The 20791-nt window shown below is 38.9% G+C and overlaps 1 long non-coding RNA gene across 11 annotated transcripts in view; it reads right to left on the bottom strand.

Moving 5' to 3' along the window:
* The window catches only part of LOC144373439 (uncharacterized), a 39990-nt gene that overhangs the window by 18636 nt on the left and 563 nt on the right, over positions 1 to 20791 (bottom strand). For 10 of the 11 annotated variants that reach the window (XR_013433121.1, XR_013433127.1, XR_013433128.1 and 7 more), the window contains exons 2-3: positions 20169 to 20328; positions 986 to 1198 (exon numbers count right to left, since the gene is read on the bottom strand). This is a non-coding gene — a long non-coding RNA (uncharacterized LOC144373439). Of the gene's footprint in view, positions 1 to 985; positions 1199 to 9536; positions 9677 to 20168; positions 20329 to 20791 lie in introns of all 11 variants that reach the window. The other variant, XR_013433125.1, reaches the window with a different exon arrangement.

Raw genomic sequence — 20791 nt, 5'->3', positions numbered from 1 at the left:
CCTTGCTCCCCAGCCAACCATTCTTCAACAAATTCAAAGGAGCAACGCATGCAAGCACACAGAAAGGGATGTTCACTACACACATCCATGTGCGAAAAAGACAACTGGTATTTCTTGTTTGGGCTATTTCAAATGAAATCCCTTCTGCATGACCTCCACAAACCAAAAAAAAAAAAAAAAAGTGAAATTCCCATGTAGAAGACAAGATACACTTGCCAAGGAGGCAGTGCTAAGAATTTAGACACTCCAAATGTAGAGTGTGTGTTTACGCAGTCCCAGTTTCCATGAGAAAGTCCCATGAAATCAATTAGGAAGATCCATGCTCTAGCCCTACCATGCAAGTGATGTGACTTGAAAGAGTCACTTAGTCTCAATAACCATCATCACTAACCACTAAGTCAATGAATAAAGGTCCTCAGGTGTCAAGCTACAAAATGTGGGATGAGCATGGATGAGGATGGGCGGGAGAATCCTCCCCCTCTAACAAAATTAGGGAAGAATATGCTGCCCTCGAGTGGCTGGGGGGCCTGGGATCCTGCCACAGAGGGGGATTCCAAACCTCACATCCCCTGACCCAGGCCAGAAGACCAGGTAGAGTTCAAGGATCCGGGGGCAGCCCAATGGCAATAAAGGTCAAAAGGAACTAGGGATCTGCCTGGACCCTCAATCCCCTACTCTGAGCAGGGCTGCATGACGAGGCCAGAGGCCATCCACAGCAATCTGCCTTTACAGGAAAACAGGGACTGCAGGCTGCCTCTGGCTCACTGAATCAGGGTGGTGTTTTCATAAAGCAAGACCACTTCCTCACATTTGACCAGCAGCTCATGCGCTGACAGCACAATGGCTGGCTTGACTCAGGCCCTGAGAAATGAAATAGAAAATTCATAGCAAACATATCTTTAGCTCTTCCACATCATCAGGGGGTGTGATTCATTTCCATCAACAAAGATGTCTGAAATGATGTCTAAACATGCTGGGGACTCACCTCCGTGTGGAACTTTTCAGGAAAAAGGGGATCAAATCTCTTGAAGCAACTCTTCTCTCCTCTAGCCCATGGGCAATGCAAGGAACCTGCATGATACCAGAGGCTCACTCTCTCTTCTCATGTCTTCTGGAAAGGATTCATTAATGCTTCCTTCAAGGTGAAGTAGAGGTCTGTATTCCCAGCTTCACAGAAGTGTTTGAAGGCACTGTCTCCCTTAAAACGAAAGAAGAAAAAACAGGTCATTAAACAGGCACATGGATTACAGTACATGATCCCTCCTCCCTGGAGCCTTCCACATGACCGTCTTCCACATTCATGGAGCAATGCTTGGCCACTTTCAAAGAGCAGGAGACCATGATTCTGAGAACAAGGAAGTCAATAAGGAACTTGAAGAGAGCGCTATGTATTGCAGAAAGTGGCACACCAAGGATCTTCAGCACGGCTGCTAGAAACAAGAGGTTAACTTCAGTATTGACTTCCTATCATTTACTAAGTACAATATAAGTGCCAAGCACAATATGCAGCATCATCCCAACAGGAGAGTATACCTAGTATGCAGGAAAACACCTGCACCAGAACAAGTAAGTATTTTATCTTTATTTGTAAAAATAAGCAGTAAAACAATATAACTGACAAAAAATTTCTCATTTCCCTATTACATATCTGGTATAATTCCCTATAAGTAATACCCCCCCCAAAAAAATCAAAAGTGTATTTGAAAAGTGTAAACTTGTCATTGGATTAGATGTATTAATAATGAATTTCTAATATTTATGTATGCTGTGTTCCTGCCTAATGCTGTTTTGGAAAAGAGCATATAGAATTGAACTTTTCACAGTATTTGCTTGAAAATACTGCTGGCTGGGCTGGGGATGTGGCTCAAGCGGTAACGCGCTCGCCTGGCGTGCGTGCGGCCCGGGTTCGATCCTCAGCACCACATACCAACAAAGATGTTGTGTCCGCCGAGAACTAAACAATAAATGTTAAAAATTCTCTCTCTCTCTCTCTCCCTCTCTCTCTCTCTCCCCCCCCCTCACTCTCTCTTTAAAAAAAAAAAAGAAAGAAAATACTGCTGGCTATGTCAGGCATGGCTAAGTGAATAGTGGGACTTGTAATAGTCAGAGAGTGCAATGTTGTATACTGGGGTCCCCAATTCCAATATTGTATGCGATACTTACGAAAGCCAGGGAGGCAGCAGGAGTATGGAAGCTGATTGAATAGATGACCTCAGGGCATGCCAAGGGCTATGCCAAATGAAAACATGTTCTAGCTCACCACTGCCTTGAGGCTCATGGGCCTAGATCTTGTGTTTTTTAAAGGTGCAAAAATCCAGTATTAGTGTAAAAATATCTAAAAGTTAAAGGTAGGTAATTTTAAATAGTGTCCAATTCTATATCTAATAAAGTGGGCTGCCAATTTGTGAATTTAGCTCAAGTAAAAAAATAAATAAATGAAACAGATAGATGATAATGATGATAACAGAGATAAAATTTTTGTCTTCTCCAGGATGCCTATAAATATCTTTCATTTAACTTAGATGCAAGTAACTTAAAATAGAATTTCTGAGTGAATATATTATATCTTATATTACACAAATCACAAGGTTTTGTTATGGAATATTTGGTTATTCTTAAGGCCTCACCTATAAACTGTCTCATAGGTATGAGGGGAATGACCCAAAGGATAAGAAAATGGCTGGAACCATTCTCAAATGTACACATGTAGCCTGAAGGTTAGGAAGAGAGACCAGACACATTGTCTCTTCAAGACTGTACTCAGATTGCAGGTATACCAGGATGGTTGTCTCCAGAGTGATGGCTTCATGTCACTAAACATTCCTAGCTCTCCTCAGAAACCTGACACACAGCCAACAACCTCAGTTTGATGGCACCTAAATTATACCTAAACAATTATCAACCAATTTGATCCATTAATTAATATATATCACAACTTTATCACTTAAACTAAACCACAGAAAATTGTTAACAAATGGTCATTTGCTTTGATACCTTTACTTCCATTTCATTACCCAGAGATGATCAATGCTGTACTTCAAGGAATACAGATTTATTACAGAATATTTAAGATCCTAAGGATATATTTTAGCTCAGCCCATGTTTTACTTTATTATAAATATGACTTCATGTTTTGAATATATCATCTAACATTTTTCCTCCCCAAATGGTAGGCCAATCTGTGCTCACTGATTGTTTAAGAATTTTACTAATTGTTTAAAAGTTCCAGAGGACCTGTTAGTCCTCATAATGGACAAACAATCCAATATTGTCTTCCTTGTAATGGACAAAGAATCCAACAAGTCCAGAGAACGTACATGTACAATAAGAAAAGGATAATGTCAAGTAAAGGAATGAGCAGAAAGATTCAGAGGAAGCTCATTTTCACAAGACACTCTCCTCCAAAGTGAAAAGCATTTGAAGAGATGCTAAGAAAAATACCAGCAAAAACAGTGTACTATCAGTTTGTATGTACTCAACATACAAAAGGGGGAAACCTAGATAATAAAATGCTGGCAAAGTATAGCCATGTTGAGCTATTCAGAAGAGCTACCTGGCAGAGTTTAGTCAAAGAAGTAAACATACATCCTTTGACACAGAAATTCCACCTGTTGGTACATCACTGACATATCGTGTTTAAGCATTTTTACAAGGAACATCCTCACGTTCCTTGAGCCTGGTCTGTGCTGACCAGGAGTTGAGGGTTACCTGGATGCCCACTGCTGAGACTGTCAAAAGCTAAAAATGTAGTGGACGCAAATCTTCATAAGTTAAAAGCAATCCATTAAAAACAATAGATTGAAACATGATAGGAAAATCCCTGAATTCAAGTTCTTGCTATCCTACCTACCAACAATAATGCTCGATCAAGATACTGGGATACTCAAAGGCAAAAAAAAAAAAAAGGAGAAAATATTATGTCATTATTAGTTTTCTTAAATGCAAAAATGGAAATGGCAATATTTACCCATCCAAGATCTGTTATGCATACTAAATGAGATTTTTGTGGACATGTTTATAAATGATTATCATCTCAGATACTTTCTGTGACTCACCAAATGCAAAGATCTATAAAGAATTACAGTCTCCATACATGAATTCATCATCAAAAGCCTTGAGTCAACAGGTGCTTCACAAAATAGCTGCTTGGGTGGTTAGCACCCATCCAGCCCTGGTAAGTCACAATCTGTAGTTTTATAATTCCCAGGGGATCTGAATGAGCATCACAGTTCAGATTCCAGATCAAGGAATACTTTGATGGTGACTTGCAGCTTACTAACAGTTTCTTCTTCTAGGACTAGATGTGACAGACCAAGGATGTCAGCAACAAAAGTCTGCTTATTAAAATTAGAATAAGGATACTATTTTCTTTTTTTTAACCTTTATTTTATTTATTTATTTTTATGTGGTGCTGAGGATCGAACCCAGGGCCTCACACGTGCTAGGCGAGTGCTCTACCATTGAGCCACAACGCCAGCCCAGGAAACTATTTTCAACTATCCTACTATTAAAGCAGTGTCAGAAAGGATATGTATATAGGAATGTATACAACTCTTTATGAGTGCCAAGAAGAAACAGCATTACAACAGGTAACCTAAACTCTGACTCCCTAAAGCCTTTCAAAATATTTATATGATCACACTCTAGAATGTCGCTTGACCACAGTTCACACATGGCTTACAGTTCTCAGTATTCATTGTGTCTTATTCTGTGAGCCCAATGAAATTCAGCCCATTTGATATTCATGGTTTAGAGCAGAAGCCCACCACAGACACAGTGGTCAGGCTAGACCCTTCTACTTTCCCTTTCCTCAGGGGATTCCCCCAACCACAGTAATGTCACAGGGTTGTATGTCCCTCTGATGATCAATTAATTAGTGGCTATGCTGGAACTGATCTTATCACACCTCAACACCAGATCAAGCTGGGCTCCAGAGTCACTGTGCCTCCTGAGACACATGAAAATCTCTCCTGGCCTCCTGCCACCAGGTGACAGAATTACTGCCATGGACTGGGGACACGTCTCTCAAAGTCAGAAACACATCCTTTGGGTCAGCACTATGGGATCTCCCCTTAGCTGTCTAGCTGACCTAGATGCCCTGGGCAGAGAAGGACTTCTGGACAGAGCATGAGACACAATTCCATAGTGAAACCTTGACCAGGCACTGTACGTCATTGTCTGGTGAACATTTCAATGACCCTACCTGGTCGATGCTTTCACACTAAGAATAAAAAATGCTTCATATTTCCCAATTAATAAAAACAATATGGTATTCACTGCCATGTTCAAAATGAGTCACAAGTTCAAGGCCAACCTCAACAACTTATCGAGTCCCTAAGCAACTTAGTGAGTCCCTAAGCAACGTAATGTGACCCTGTCTCAAAATAAAATATAAAAAGGGCTGAAGATGAGCTCAGTGGTAAAGCTCCCCTGGGGTTATTTCTCAGTACCAAAAGAAAAATGAATCATTTCTGGAAAGTTAATAATTTGTGAGATAAGTTTTCTTTTTTCTTAACTCATCATATATTACTGGTTATTGTCATTAGTCCCTTTCAATATTCTTTCCATGCTGATTATTTTATATCAAATCCTTACTTTTCTCTTAATTCTGATCATAGAATGCAGAGCATGAAGTTCAGAATTGGGCAGAAATCTGGCAGAACTTATTGGAAAGAAATTAGAAAACAAATTTCTAGATAAAGGTATTTTAGGAGGCAGAATCCATGGCAAACTATTCTTCATGCCCTACTGAAATCATGATCCACCTTATTCCTCTATCATGGGGAAATGTTTTCATATTTCTTTTGGTGAAAATTATTTTTTAAAAAACTTTACATTTACTTCAGAGGACTTGGGGAGTTTCCTGTAGGTCAGAAAAATAATATGTTTGATGAACTATTCAGTGAAAAGAAGTATTTAAGAAATAACTAGTGAATCAAAAACAGTGTTTCATTAGTCACTACTTAAAAGTGAAGTTTGGGGTCTGAAACTAACCTTTTTATTAATATTAATTAATATTAATTTATTATTAATAGCCAATCCCCCCAAAAATGCCGAATGTCTTCTCTGATATAAGGGAGGGGGTGACTCAAAATGGGTTAGGGAGGGAGAGCATGGGAGGAAGATTACCTCTAGATAGAAAATAGGGGTGGGAGGGAAAGGGAGGGAGAAGCATGGATGGTGGAAGGAGACACTCATCATTATACAAAATACATGTATGAAGATGTGAATTTGGTGTCAACATACCTTATATACAAACAGAGATATGATAAATTGTGGTATAAAGGTGTATTAAGAATTGTAATGCAAAAAATAACAATAATAAGAGAGCTCATGTATAATGGTATAATTTAGTATGAACATACTTTATATACAGAGTTACAAAAAATTGTGCTGTGAATGGATAATTATGATTGTAAAGCATTCCACTATTTTCATGTACGTAAGAAATTTAAAAGAGAAAAATCAAAATTAGATATGCTAATCAAAATAGATACAATTAATGTTAATATAAGTAAACATAAATTAGAGTCATACATTAGTTTTTTATTTATATAAAATTTATATAAATGTAATTATGATGTACATATTCTTGTGTCTGTCTTCTGCTCATGGAGTTGGAAATAGCCATACATGACATATTTTCATTGTTTTATAGTTTTGCATTGTATGAATATCCAAAACTTATTTACCCACTCTAGTGATGAACACGTGAGTTGCTTCCACTTTGAAGTCACATGAACAGCAAAGCTCTGAACATTTTTGTACGTATCTTTTTCTGACTATAGGTATAACATTCTGGTCCATAAACAGTTGGCAGTGGAACTTCTGGGTCATACAGCATGCAAGCATTCAGCTTTAGGGGATACTGTAAAACAGAATTTCAAGGGACTGTACCAATTTATACCCCTACTAGAATTATATGAGAATATTAGTGTTAAAAAGTTACTATTGTTTTGCTTTTAACTTTGGTCATTCTCATGAGTAGCTATCAGCATCAGATCATAGCTCTGGGATAACTAATGCTATAAAGTACATTTTCTCATTAACTAGCAATTTAAATAGACTTTTTGAAATGTGCCATTTAAATTCTTCCCCCAATTTTCTCTTTTTCTGCTATTGTTTTAAAAATTAATCAACTGCTTAACATGAAAGATAATTCTGTATAGTGTCCAGTAATATTTTGTAGTTCTCGGTGATAATGCCTAACAAATCTTTTCTAGATTTATCTTTTGTGTTTGTAAAGAGTGTCTCTTCTTGAAATTTTATCTTCTGTAATTTTATGGTAATATACATATAAAAATTATTTCCTCTAAAAACAAAACAAAACAGTGTTTCATTAGCCACTACTTAAAAGTGAAGTTTGGGATCTGAAACCAAACTTTTTATTAATATTAATTAATATTAATTTATTATTATTAATATTAATTCAAATATTACCATATTAATTCAAATATTACCATTTCCATTTTGCATGTAAGAAAATTAATAATGACATAATATTTTCTCCTTTTTTTTGCCTTTGAGCAAATTCTCCCAATTTGCCTCCAGAATTCTGGTTGATAAAGTAAAAAATTCACAGAATTTATTCAGATGGGGTAAAGAAGCCACTTTACACAAGGCTCCATATATCAAAGACATTCAGTCATTCAAAAATACTTATTGAGGGCCCATTGTGTTCTTGGCAGTGTTCTAAGTACAGTTCAAAGCAAGCGAACCAAATGAAATTCTGTCCTTGTGAAAATTACTCTCTAGTGCTGAGCAAAATGAACAGGAAAAATATATAGTATGGGGCTGGGGATGTGGCTCAAGCAGTAGACATTTGTCTGGCATGTGCAGGTTCAATCCTTAGTACTGCATAAAAACAAAATAAAGATGTTGTGTCCACCGAAAACTGAAAAATATTAAAAATTTCTCTCTCTCTCTCTCTCTCTCTCTCTCTCTCTCTCTCTCTCTCTCTCTCTTCTTTGTTAAAAAAATATATATATATATAGTATGTTAGCTGGAGGTTTTAAAAATACAACTGGCAAAGTTAATGAGGATGAAATAGAAGAATTGAAAGGATCTCATTTTTTGACTTTCTCAAAATTATACCCTGGGACTTCCCAGTAATTGTCCTTTTTGGTCAGCTGATAGCACCAACCTGTTTGATATGCAATAGGGAACCAGAAAAAGACAAGGAAGGCCTCTGGCCAGCTACTCAACCCAGTCACCCCAAGGCCCCATTCTCTTGGCTAGCTAGGCAGCAGACTCCCTGACACACAAATCAGTGTCCCATCAATTTAACTTGAATGAATGGAATCACTAGGCCACCCGCTCTAGACTGCTGAATGACTAGTGGGAGCATCATTTTACAAATAAAAACACATCAGATTAATTCAAACTTAAATGCAGTGAAAGAGAAATAAAATCATCCTCAGGGCCCAACGGACCTGGAGAAGAGGAAGACTGCAACTTCAGCCTCCTCGATCCTGGCGTGTAGGAGAAGGGAGATCATGAACTCTAGCTCCTCCAACCTTCCCTGAGGAGGAAAGGATTTTCACAACTCCTGTCCTCTCTAATTACAGTGCACCACCTAAGGGGACAGGGCATTGGAGGAAGTAAATTGCACTGAGGATGATCACAGTCCAGAAGCACATGCTCACCAAAACACAAAGGAACAATCCTAGGACAACAGCACGTTCCCTTTCCTCATCTCACCTACATATTACTCAAGGCCTATGTACCTGAATTCTTTTAATGGACACATCATGTCCAGATTTCAAGAAAAAATTATAAGGCAAAAATCACAGCTTGTGGAGACAGAGCATTATCAGAAGCCAGACTCAGATGGCAGGGAATGGTCAGACCAGGAATTTCAAACAACTGTGACTCAAGCCTGATGACCTGCTTATTTCTGCCTATCTTAACCCAGATCTGCAGGAAAAGGATGAGGGAACTGAGAGCAGGGCAGGCACAGGGAAGAGAAGAGGCCTCATTCGCATGAGAAGAAAATACACGTGGCAGGTGAGGGAGAGAAAATGTTTATTGAAGGGACATGAGCAACTAAATATAAATGAAACCTGGGAAGGTCAGGAGACCTACAAATCTCAGGGTATAACCCATTCTTAATTTGTGTATATAGTTCACTAGAGGAGAACCAGTGGGGGAAAAAATGACTGAAGGCTAGTCTGGTGTCTGTGTGTTCATCACATAGTCTAAGACTTTAAGTTGTACAGGAGAGTGAGTGGAATGATTGAGTTTTTTCCCATTTAGATGTCAACATGACTTGGACAGCTTTAGTGAAATACCAAACAAACGCTGTTTAGTATTGCTTCAGTGCAGATGTCTTCGGACCTCTGCTACACGTCCATGAATCTTTTGTTCACTAGATAATCATGGTAGTATACCAATTAGGTTAATATGTTCACTCTCTGGCTTATAGAATATTCTATGTCTACACAAGGAAGAAAATATCCTTTGCAATTACACCCCAGTGACAGGAAAGACATGCAGTCTTTGGAATGGGGTTCTTTAGATATCCTATGCAATTGTACCTGCTTTTAAAGAACTTTCATAGATGTGTCAAGGGCTTGGCAGGGCCTGGTGATTCAGCATGATCTGCTAGCAATGCCAGTCCATTGTTGCCAGCACAGGGACCCATGGTCTTCCTAGCTATGTCCGTGAGATCTTGTTTCTATAGAATAGAGATCAGAAAAGTATTTGTCTGTTGAGCCTCACTCTCCCATACAACACAACACCTTTTAGAATAGTTGTAGCTCACAGTTTGCACAAACTTCAAATTTTATCCCCAATCCAATCACACCTTATTAGTTTCTCTAAAGTCACCCCCACCCACAGAACTGTCATCGCTGATCACTACCACACTTACTAACGAGTGTCTGCTTCCACACCCCCATACCTGATCCCAAGATCTTTTTTATTCCACAAAAAAGCCAGATTATCTTCTTAAAACATGTGTAATATCATGTTTCTCCTGTTTAAAGCAACACAATGTCTTCTGATTTCAAAGGGAATCCAAACTCCTTAGCTCAACATTCAATGCCTGAGCGGCCTGGCCCACTCTCTCCAACTGCACCTCCTAGCACTGCTCCACTTGTCACTGTTCTCTATTCATCTTGGACTTCTTTCTCTTCCTCAAGCCAAGTTCTCTGTCACCCATATCAGTCAGGATCCCAAAGAAGAATTCAAAAATGGATACTCACATAAAGATATAACCCGCAAAACCAATATAGATATTAGTCTCCCAGGGTTAGCAACATCTGAAAGCCATTCTCATTCTTAGGCCTAAAAACAGTATTTTGTGTTTATTTACATATACCCTGTCTTGACTGCTAGTTCAATAAGTGAGAATTGTTGTCTCAATTACAATCGAATGGCCCTCCCTCCATGGAGCCTAGCACCATGCTTAGTGCAAAAACCATGCTTAGTACAGAGTAGACACTCTGTAATGCAGTCTACTTGGACTGAAATTTAACACACAATAGCTTCTCCTCACTTTTCCTATTCTATCTCAGGGCCACATCTACTAGGAATCAGTTGTGGGATTATCTACTCAATCCCCAATCACTGGAAGATGTGAGTCTGACTGGTGTCAGCAGCTCATTATCACTCCTACAAGTGGAGGTTAAAGATTACCTCATCTACACCTGCTCTGTATTTATATCTCAACCCCGAAGAGGCACCCTGCCTGATGATCACTGTGTCTGAAATCTTCCCGAGTGCTACAATACCCAAGTTCTGTTTCTTTGTCAATCCTTTAGGGAATATGCAGAGCAGGACCAAATTTTATCTTACAGCACCTGATCTAGACCATGTGGCTTCTCTGACTCCTTTCTCATCTTTAGTTGATTATTAAACAAATAAACAAACAAAAAAAATACCTCACAAAAATGGCATGACAGCTTCTTTTTTCTTCAGGCATATTAAAAGCTAAATCAATTTAAACACAAAGTCATCTAAGTTTGAACTTGGTCCTATAACTATGGACAATCCCACATGATTAAACCAAAAAGTCAACCTAGAATTGTTAAAGAAATTAAATTATAGCTATGATTTCACATAAGATCCTTTAGTTTGATAAAGATCTCTGTGTGGCTGTACTTCATGTGAACATAAACAAGTACTCCTTGAATGCTTTGAACAAAATCTCTAAGTTTATGAATTCATATGTCAATTATCTTCAAGATAGAATTATACCTCTCCTGGAGTTATCATTCTGTAACTTAATATTTTCATCTTCATAGAAGGGTACATGGCCGACTGAGTAAAATCTGAATACCAACAAAAGGTTGTTTATTGGAAAAATTAACTGTATCTTAAAAGCAAGCACACAGTGGCCAAGTCTTGTAGCATCGGAGATCATCATTGTTGAAATTACTAAGAAATGTGCCCAATTATATCAATAGATAGTGGCTCATCCACAATGAAATGTTGGTTTAGTATGAATGACTGGAAGTCCTGCCTTTCTAACAACCCTGTCATGATCATGTGCTACTCTGATCAGCAAGCTGTGACCCACCTCACCACCTCTTTTCATGTCCACACACTTGCTCCTTCCCCTTCCCAAAACTAATGCCCAATTCCCACTTCAATTTGTCTCAAACACATTTTGTGATTTGCACTTCATCTGAATAAACAAATGTTTTTCTTCTCCACCATCAAATCGTAATGACTACAAAGAGGAACTGGTAAAGTTGATTACACAGTGGATTGGTTGGCTTCAGTTGGAGAAAAAAGAATCATCTATAGTGAACTTGAATAAATAGAATTTTACTCTCATACTGACAAGTACACATTTTCTACTCCAAATAATACTTGAGTCATAACTTCAAAGTCCTAATAGGAAGTCTGTGCTTTGAACTGCAAACACAACAAAAACCACTTGGGGGAGACATTGTGTGTGGAATCCACTTTAGATTTTTTTTTTTTTTTAAAGCCATCTCTCAACAAGTATATAAAATTCTTAAATTAAAATGTGAGCTTAACTGATGCTATCTCAGAAATTTCTAATGCCCTCTGCTGGTTATTTTTGGAGTCCTTTAAAGGTCTAGGAAAAAATTCAGACTATATAAAAATTTGGACTAAATAAATGAAATGGTTATAATTAGCAGGTTCCCAGGTATCCTTGAAGTCTCTTCCACCATATGTTAGGTCATTCAAAGGAATTTATACGGTGGCTGGGACCCAAAGCAATCCACATTTCATGCCAATTACAAGTGTCAGCCACAAACACAAGGTGTGATTTGATCAGTGATACACCAGGTCTCTGGCCAAATATCTACACATCTCTTCCTCCCTAGCTACTTCCTTTATGGAAGGTTTGAAAAGCCAGGTGGGTGGTTCTTGCCAACTTCTGTCACTGATAGGATCAGCTTATCTATCTCATTGCTGAGGTTTTCTTTAATCATAGGAGATACATGGTATGCTTTCGCATGGGGCTTATAAATTAATGTGCTAATTCTTTCAACAAATATGCATTGACACCCCCATTCATAATGTAATGTAGCAAACACTTCCCCAGACACAGAATGAATTCTAAACAAGACCAAACCTTTGCCCTCAGGAATCCTTCCTTCTAGGGAAGGCTGAAGAGAGATGTTATATAAATAAACCAAACAAAGAAATGTTTTAAGAAGGGTTATCTTGGAGAAAATAAAGCAGTGTTCAGTCTACAGAATCATAGGGATGAGGTCCATCAGAGAATGCATCTCCAAGGAGGTGAACTTGAGAAACTTAAGTGAATAACAGTAGAAAAGCTAACGAATGAGGCTGAAGAAGTGGGCAGGAACACGAGGAACTTTTACATGTTTTGAGAAACATTCATAGGTTTGGGACAGGAGAATGGCATCATGTGACTTGAGTTGTAAACATATCACATTGATGGCAGCATGGAAGACAAAGTGAGCAGGTGGTGTGAAAACAGATCCGTTCAGGGGGCTTTCCTAACTGTGGCTGGACTGCAGTAGTGTGCAGGGAAAGACTTAGCAGTTGGTTTCAGCAGCTATTTTAGGATTAGTCCTATATATTGTAGAGCAAGGAAAAAGACAGGAATCAAGAAGGACTCCAAGGCTTCTGGTCTGAGTGCAGTGGTTGAAGTGGCCACATTTCTGCCACTTGCCCCAGAAGACTTTGTCCCATATCTATTCCTCCTGAACCATGTACTGGCTCAGTGCAGAACACTCAGGGACAACAAGCACATTGGGTATGAAGTATGAATAAGTGTGGGTGGTGGCTGTAATTTCTGAGCTTTGGTCTAAAATTGTTTTTTCTTCATTCAGAGAAACTTTTTTCCTTGTGCAATCTGCTTGCTCTTCTCTCTTTACTCAGCTCCTCTTCACCTTTCAAGGCCTGATTCAATTTTCACTTCATGCCTTCTTTATTTGCACTCCCTCAAACACAGAATAGACCCTGCACACGCGCGCGGGCGCACACACACACACACACACACACACACACTGCTCTAACCATTTGAGGGGTAGCCAGGAGCTCCACTTAAGTGCACAGGTTGGCAAGGATTTTATATAAATATTTTAATGTCTGTTGGCCTCATTCAACCCCTATCATATATCATTTGTTTTTTTTACAGTCCTTTATGAATCAGAAAAACATTCTTGATTCATTAGTCATAAAAAAAACAGGCCTGGGTTGACAACCCCTGGTGAAGAGTATGGTCTATGTAGACTGCTTTGGATCTTGGCTCTGGTACTTCTTCACTTGGGGCCTAAGACCATCATTCAGTCTCTCTGTGCTTCCCGTTTTCTGTTGGGAGATAATTCCGTAAGGGTCACTCTCATTTCTGTACATCTTTGCTCCATGTTATGTTTTTAAGAATATTTGTATAGAACACTTTCTTTATTTTGCTTCTAGCATAAGGAGTGGCTTTGTTTATCATCCATATGATAATGATGGTATCTCCCCTCAGGAAGACAGAAGGTGTGCTGGAGCCAATATAGAAGATTTGGTTTCCTGAGCTCAGTGTTCCTTAGCTATGGCACAAGACCATGGCATGTGTATTTGTGAATCTGAAATCTATGACACATGCTGTGCCTTGAGTAATAAAGTCCTTTGTCTCTGACGCAGAAATCTCACATCTTTTGCCAGGTTTCCTACAACTTGGTAGCTTTTAAGTAAAGCAAAATCCAGACCCTTCACAGTTCTTGACATCCTCATGAAGAGAATCTACCTCATAGGATCATGCTACAGATTAAATAAGCTAATATATTGAAGCTTTCACTGAGAATAGTTGTAGGCACAGTTTAAAATCATGTACATTGCAATTATTATTAACATTATAACTCTTTGTACTTGTACCTTATAGAAAATTATCATAATTCCATTGATATACTCATTTTGTAATGTTTTATTTCTTACTCTTTACTAAATTATACTTTTTGAGGGCAGGAGCCACTAATAAGCATTCAAAATATTTACTGAAAGAAAAAACAAATGTCTCCTAACTTCTGCTCCATAATTTTCAACAATTTGTCTTTCTGAACTAAGTGCTGGGACTTTAATTTGTAGCATATTTTGAATTTGGCCACATCTAGACTATTTATAACTCATTTAAGGTTTTTTTTCTATTCTGTTTTAATTTTGAAGAATCATTTCTTATTATTTTAGTACTTCTTTTTCAGAGTAGCCCACAATATTTGAGGGTATTATATAGCCTCAATCATTTCTGGGAATACTAAAGAGAATTTAAGATATATGGTTTCCTATATTAGCTGTTTCCTTGGTAGTTATTTAGTGTTGTTGTTCTTAGTTCTTCCCTTACTACTAACAATGTACGATGATTTTGCATTACCTACTCAATTTTACAAATAAGAATTATTTCTAGACAGTATACTGAAGCCTCTGTGTCATCCACATTGGAAAACTGGATAAATGCAGAGCCACAGCCCTGGTAAGAGAACAGCAGAATGTAGCTAGGAACTTGCTTTCAGAATGTGAGACTCTGTGCCTGTTTTGGTAGCGAGAACTGAACTGTCTCTGGCCCCAGTATTCATACTGACGTCCCAACCTCAAAGGAGGGCCTATACCCACAATTAGTTAAAGGCACTGTGATCTCTAACTGCAGCCTGGAGGAGCGCTTATTGAGCCTGATGCAGCTTCAGAAATTTTGGAATTAACCACTCCACCAATTGCCCGACAGACGACACTTACCCACTGCCTTCTCCTCCCAATTCTCCTAAAAACTCTGATTTTGAAAGGTTTTTAAGAGGTCTTTTTCAAAAGTGCCTTCCTCTATTCTATTGTTTTTGAGGGTCTTATGAGTCCGCATCTGAATATCAGAGAGAACATTCTGTCTTTGGTTTTGGGGATTGGCTTATTTCACTTAGTATGTTAGTCTCCAGTTCCATTCATTTACCATTCGTTTACTGTCTTGCACTTATTTCTAAATAATATGGAAACTTAGAGGAGTAGCAAATATAAATAGAAGTAAAAAAATTTGCTGACATATTGTCAATCGTTGAAACAGATGATGGATATACATGGATGTGGAGACGTCTGGGATAGAGAAGAGAGATGGTTGGATGTAACGATAGATACATGGATACAGAGATAGGTTAATGGAAGGTATGCCATGTCCTTGGACATGTTACCACAGTGGAACAAGGGCCTAAACAAACAAGAACATAACTTTTGGAGCCACACTTATATAAGACATAAGTGAAATGAAAATATCACCTAAGAGTACCTAAAGCAGGAGTGGGTCACTTAGTGAGCCAAAGGGGATATGATAAAATGAGAAGCACTTGCTGAAGTGCAATGAACTGAGGAAAGTCTTCTCTTTACTTCCTTAGACTTGCATTTAATGTTCACACTATGGACATAATGATGATTAAGTGCAGATTCAGAGGTTTTATAAAGAGCAGCCACAACAAACCTACAACTAACATCCCACTCAATGGTGAAAGACTGCTTCTCTCCACAGATCAGCTCAACACGAGAATATGCACTCACACTCCCATTCAGCTCAATATCAGAAGTCTAAATCTGGGATAAAAAAGAGAAAAGAAGTAAAGCATCCCCATTGGAAAGAAAAAGTACAACTGTCCCTCTTCACAGAGGACACGATTAACTATATCACTATCAGACACAGGAAAATCAATAAGGCAAAGGACACTGAGTCAACTGAAAGGATGCTCCCACAAGGTCATGGTAGACCCTTCCTGATCTGTCAGTTGGATTCGGCTTTTCCATCCCCATAAGAAACCAGGTAGAATGGAAAAACAAAACCAACAAAAAACTACCCTAAGGAAGAACCTCCGAAATAAATCCTCTTACACCTGACAAGTAAGTTTAAAATTTACTAAGGTCACAGGATACAAGTGGTTAAAAGCAATTTTTCATGGAATTCTCACCTTTCTGATCATCTTTCAAGCAGAGGAACTCTCAGGTTTTCATGTGGACAACCTTTTCAAGATGTTATACAACTGAAACACACGGTGCTAGCCATGAGCATAGTAGGGCTTTTCATAGGTCAGGAACTCAAGAAGTTCTTTTGATTCTGCCTCAAGCAGTCACCACTCAGCTCTAAACGAAATGTAACATCATGCCTTGTGACCAGCATGGAGCCATTCTCTCCCTCTGCACCATGAATCCATCTTTCCTCCTCCATGTGCTCTGTTCCTCTGCTTTAAAAAGAAGATTGAGGTTTGGGGCAGAGGTTTGACTTTCTGAAGGAAGACTAGAATTCCATATGCTCCCATCTGGATATGGAAGAAAACTTGAAGAATCAAGGATTCAAATTTTTAGGACTGTTGGAAAGACATCTAAACAGCATACCTGATTTCTTGTGGGAATGGAAAACCCAAATTCTACAGTGTCAGCATGGGTTTGCAGTGGAGGAGGGAAGCTGAAGTGACCTTGTGAGAGGGCCCTAGGTTGACTTCATGTTGCTATGTTGTTTTCCTGTATCTGCATGTTATAGAGGAACCTCTAGATTATGCACTTGTACTTTTTTGTCCTATCAGTGCCAATGGGTGAGTCAGGATTCAGTGCAAATGCCTGTTTCCTCAAAAGTCCAAAACATTTGGGCTGGGGATGTGGCTCAAGCGGTAGTGCGCTCTCCTGGCATGCGTGCGGCCCGGGTTCGATCCTCAGCACCACATACAAACAAAGCTGTTGTGTGCGCTGAAAACTAAAAATCAATAAATAAATAAATATTAAAACTCTCTCTCTCTCTCTCTCTTAAAAAAAAAAAAAGTCCAAAACATTCACCATGGAGATGGTGTGCTGTACATTGGCAAGTCAGAAGCCCTGAATGCCACTGAGGCTGGCTGGTAAACTGCAGCAGAATCTCTAGGCGGATACCAAGCAAAGTTTCTTGATGCTATGTTGACTAACACACTGTTTAATCACTCTAGCAGTCAAGGAAAGACTGGGGTCTATTTGCCCCTTACTACCACCAAAAGGGATCTCAAAGATGTTGTTAAGCTCTTGGGGTGCTGAAGACAATATCGATCCATCTGAGATCCCAGGTGGTCCTTTATTACTGGCCGCCCCTTAAAGTAGTATCTTTGGAGTGAGGTACATCCAACAGGCTTCACCGCAAGTGGCATAGCTCTGGCCACTCAGTACTTTGGGCTCTCCACACCCCTCACAAACACTTTGAGACATATATTTCCGTAACTGAGGATTTTGTTGATGAGAAACTCTGGTGAAGGGAGGGAGTTTCTGCCTGGTATTCCCTGGTATGGATACTAGGTCCATCACTTTAGAAAAGCAACTTCCAGTTTTCCATCGGGCTTTTATCCAAATTGAATACCTGACTTATAAAGGCCTTGTGAATCTCCACAGGGTGATTCCCATTTTGGATGGCTCCACTCAGACTCTGAGTGACAATATGTGAAACGAAATGGAATATTCAAGAACACAGCTGCCTGGCCCCACAAGCACTGTACTTAATACTAAAATGAGGCATCTCTCTGCTGAAAACCAGACATCCCAGGCAGCTAAGTGAGTCATTTCACTAACTCGAGGAGGTTCTCAAATCACACTGGACTACAGTAACTTTTCCACCTCAGTGCCAGTTCTGCCAAACCAAAACCATATGTGATACGTCTACTCAGCAGAGAGAATCCAAAGCCCTTCACAGAGCTATGGCCAGTATTCTCTGATGAACTTCCTTACCTGTTTTCTAAATATTGAACTGTTGCCAATGGTCTAGACATTTGGTCTACAACTATGAAAACTAAAGTCTGTCAGATTAAAGACATCCCTTCATTCATACCTGTGACTACAGAAAGAAATCACAGTAATTAAACTGTCCAAGACCATCAGGTAGGAACCCATAGGAAGGGCCCACTCTCTGATGAGACTAGCCAGAATCAAGGTGCCCACTGAGTCTACACTGCCTGGCTGCTACTCTCTTGCTGCCTGGATCTATCATCAAACCCAGATATGACAAGAAGTCTCCCAGAACAAATGGAAGGACTCCACATTTCTGCAGAGGCTGCCAATGAAGGCCAGACTATGGTGCCTGCTCAAAGTTGCTATAATTTTCTTCTGGCCGACTGTTGACTTCAGACTTTGGGCACCTTCCAGACAACTGGTGGTGTTTAATCATCACCATTACTTTTGGTGATGACCAGTACTTTTTTATATATATACTTTTTCAGGTTATGGTACAATCATTTAAGTTTAATCTGTCAACTGAAGTCTATGACCTCTAAAACTATATGTGGCATATATTTGGTATTGCAATCTGATCATGTTACACTTTTTTTTCCCCAAATCTACTCCACATGGGCTGATAATCAAGACTTTCATGGACCTTCAATGTTCCCTGACATCTGTCAGCATCTAGTGTTATGGACCATTGATGTAACTTCCATCAAAATCAACATAAATAGGTTATTAATTGCCTCCTTCATCTCATGGTCTGTGCACCTTGCTCAAGCATTGGTAAATAAATGTAGCTGTCCCCAGAAAGAGATAATTTCCTTCTAGTAGCCTTTTGGGTAGGGATCAGGATGAACAGTTTGGCAGTTTTTCAAAAGACAAACATATACCCACCATAGAATCCAGCAAATCTCACTCTTATCTATTTATCCTAGAATTAAGAACTTATGTTCACACAAAAATCTGTACATGAATATTTAGATGCCTCTCTTCATAATCACCCCAAAGTAGAAACAACCCCAAATGTATTACAAGTGTTGAATGAACAAATTGTGATACATCCATACAACAAATACTCAGCAATAAGAAGGAACAAATTATTGATGAAGGAAACAGTTTAGATGAATCTCAAAGGCATTATGCTGAGAAAAAGAAGCCAGTCTCAAAAGTTTATATACTGTTTCAATTTATAGGATGTTCCTAAAAGTTCCAAGCTATAGTGATGAAGAAGAGATCTTGTACACCAGAATGAGGTATGAGACAGGAGTGTGGCTATAGCAGAGTAATGTGGAGGAATTTTGAGGATGAACAAAACTTTTTCTATAATCTGATTGTGCTGCTAGTTGCATGAGTCTCAATGTATATGGAAACTCAAAGAACTGCAAGCCAAAAGAAAAGTTCATTTTACTGTAAGTCAACTGAAAAAACATGAGGGCTGCACTCTTCAAATATTCATTACATAAAAGACCAAGAAAGGCTGAAGCAATGTTCCAATACGGAAACCTGAAGAGACATGTCAAAAACAATACCCAGATCCCACACTAGAAGGGAAAAATGATAAAATGTCCTTTTTATTAATAGAAAAAAATATCCTTGATGTTTTAGTTCTAATGTTTCTCAAAACCTGGAAAACATTGATTAGTGATCTTGAGTTATGGTCTCTTGATCTTTTTCTACATCAGTAGAACAAAGGGCAATTTACTTGTGAGAAGAGACAGGAGGAATTTCTCTTTCCATCTCAGGCTTTGAATACTGTCTGGAAAACCATTCATCCACTTTTATTTAATAGTATTTTCTATTATAAAAATGTTAAAAATTTTGGTGGCTCTTAGGACTTAATTTTTTTAAATAACTAAGATTATTTTTTCTAGTCCCATAGAGAAGTTGCTCATTGTACACACTGTAAAATGTACAGTTTAATAGGATTTTCTCAAGGTGTCTCACTATGGAGAGATCTTTTTTTTTTAAGTTGGAAAACCCTTCTTTCCCAATTATTCTGTACACTGTTAAACAGAAAATCCCAATTCTGACTCACTTACCAAAATGAATTTGACTCACTGCTCATAGATGGACCTGGACTCCATCTTCACTCCTCTGTGGTGTCTCTGTCCTGCCTTTTTCCTCTTAGCAATTTTGTCTTCAGGCTGCCTCCTACTGTAGTGGCAAATTCTGCCAGCAGCAATCAGAGCTACTGTGTTTCTTCAACCATATTAAAGGAAAATAAACATTATCATTATACCAAAATATTAAACAGAAGTACCCAACCTCACTGACTGTACATCCTACTACATCTGTTATCCATGAACCAACCACAAACACTAGGATGCTACATTACTGTAGAAGAGCAAGACTAGATGATAGACATCTCCAGTAGTCTTTCTCTTTAAACTGACACTTTCTTTTACTGATATAATTAGCTACCATCTATTTGATCCACATCGTGTGCTGCCTCTTCGCTGAGTTATCTTTCCAGGTGACCTTAGTTATGGGATTGTATGGGGAACACTAATGGAAGGTCTGGGGTGGCAGCAAACTCTTTGGGACTTCAGCTGGAAGGCTGCTTGGGGAACTGGAGGGCCCATCAGGGCACAGCGGCAGCTCCAGGGGCTCCAAGGGCAACCTCATGGGGAGCCTGGGAAGCGAGGGTCCTGGGCTTTCTTTT

The sequence above is a fragment of the Ictidomys tridecemlineatus genome, unplaced genomic scaffold (genome assembly GCF_052094955.1).
Source record: "Ictidomys tridecemlineatus isolate mIctTri1 unplaced genomic scaffold, mIctTri1.hap1 Scaffold_398, whole genome shotgun sequence".
Lineage (NCBI taxonomy): Eukaryota > Metazoa > Chordata > Mammalia > Rodentia > Sciuridae > Ictidomys > Ictidomys tridecemlineatus.
This window is presented reverse-complemented; position numbering and strand designations above follow the sequence as displayed.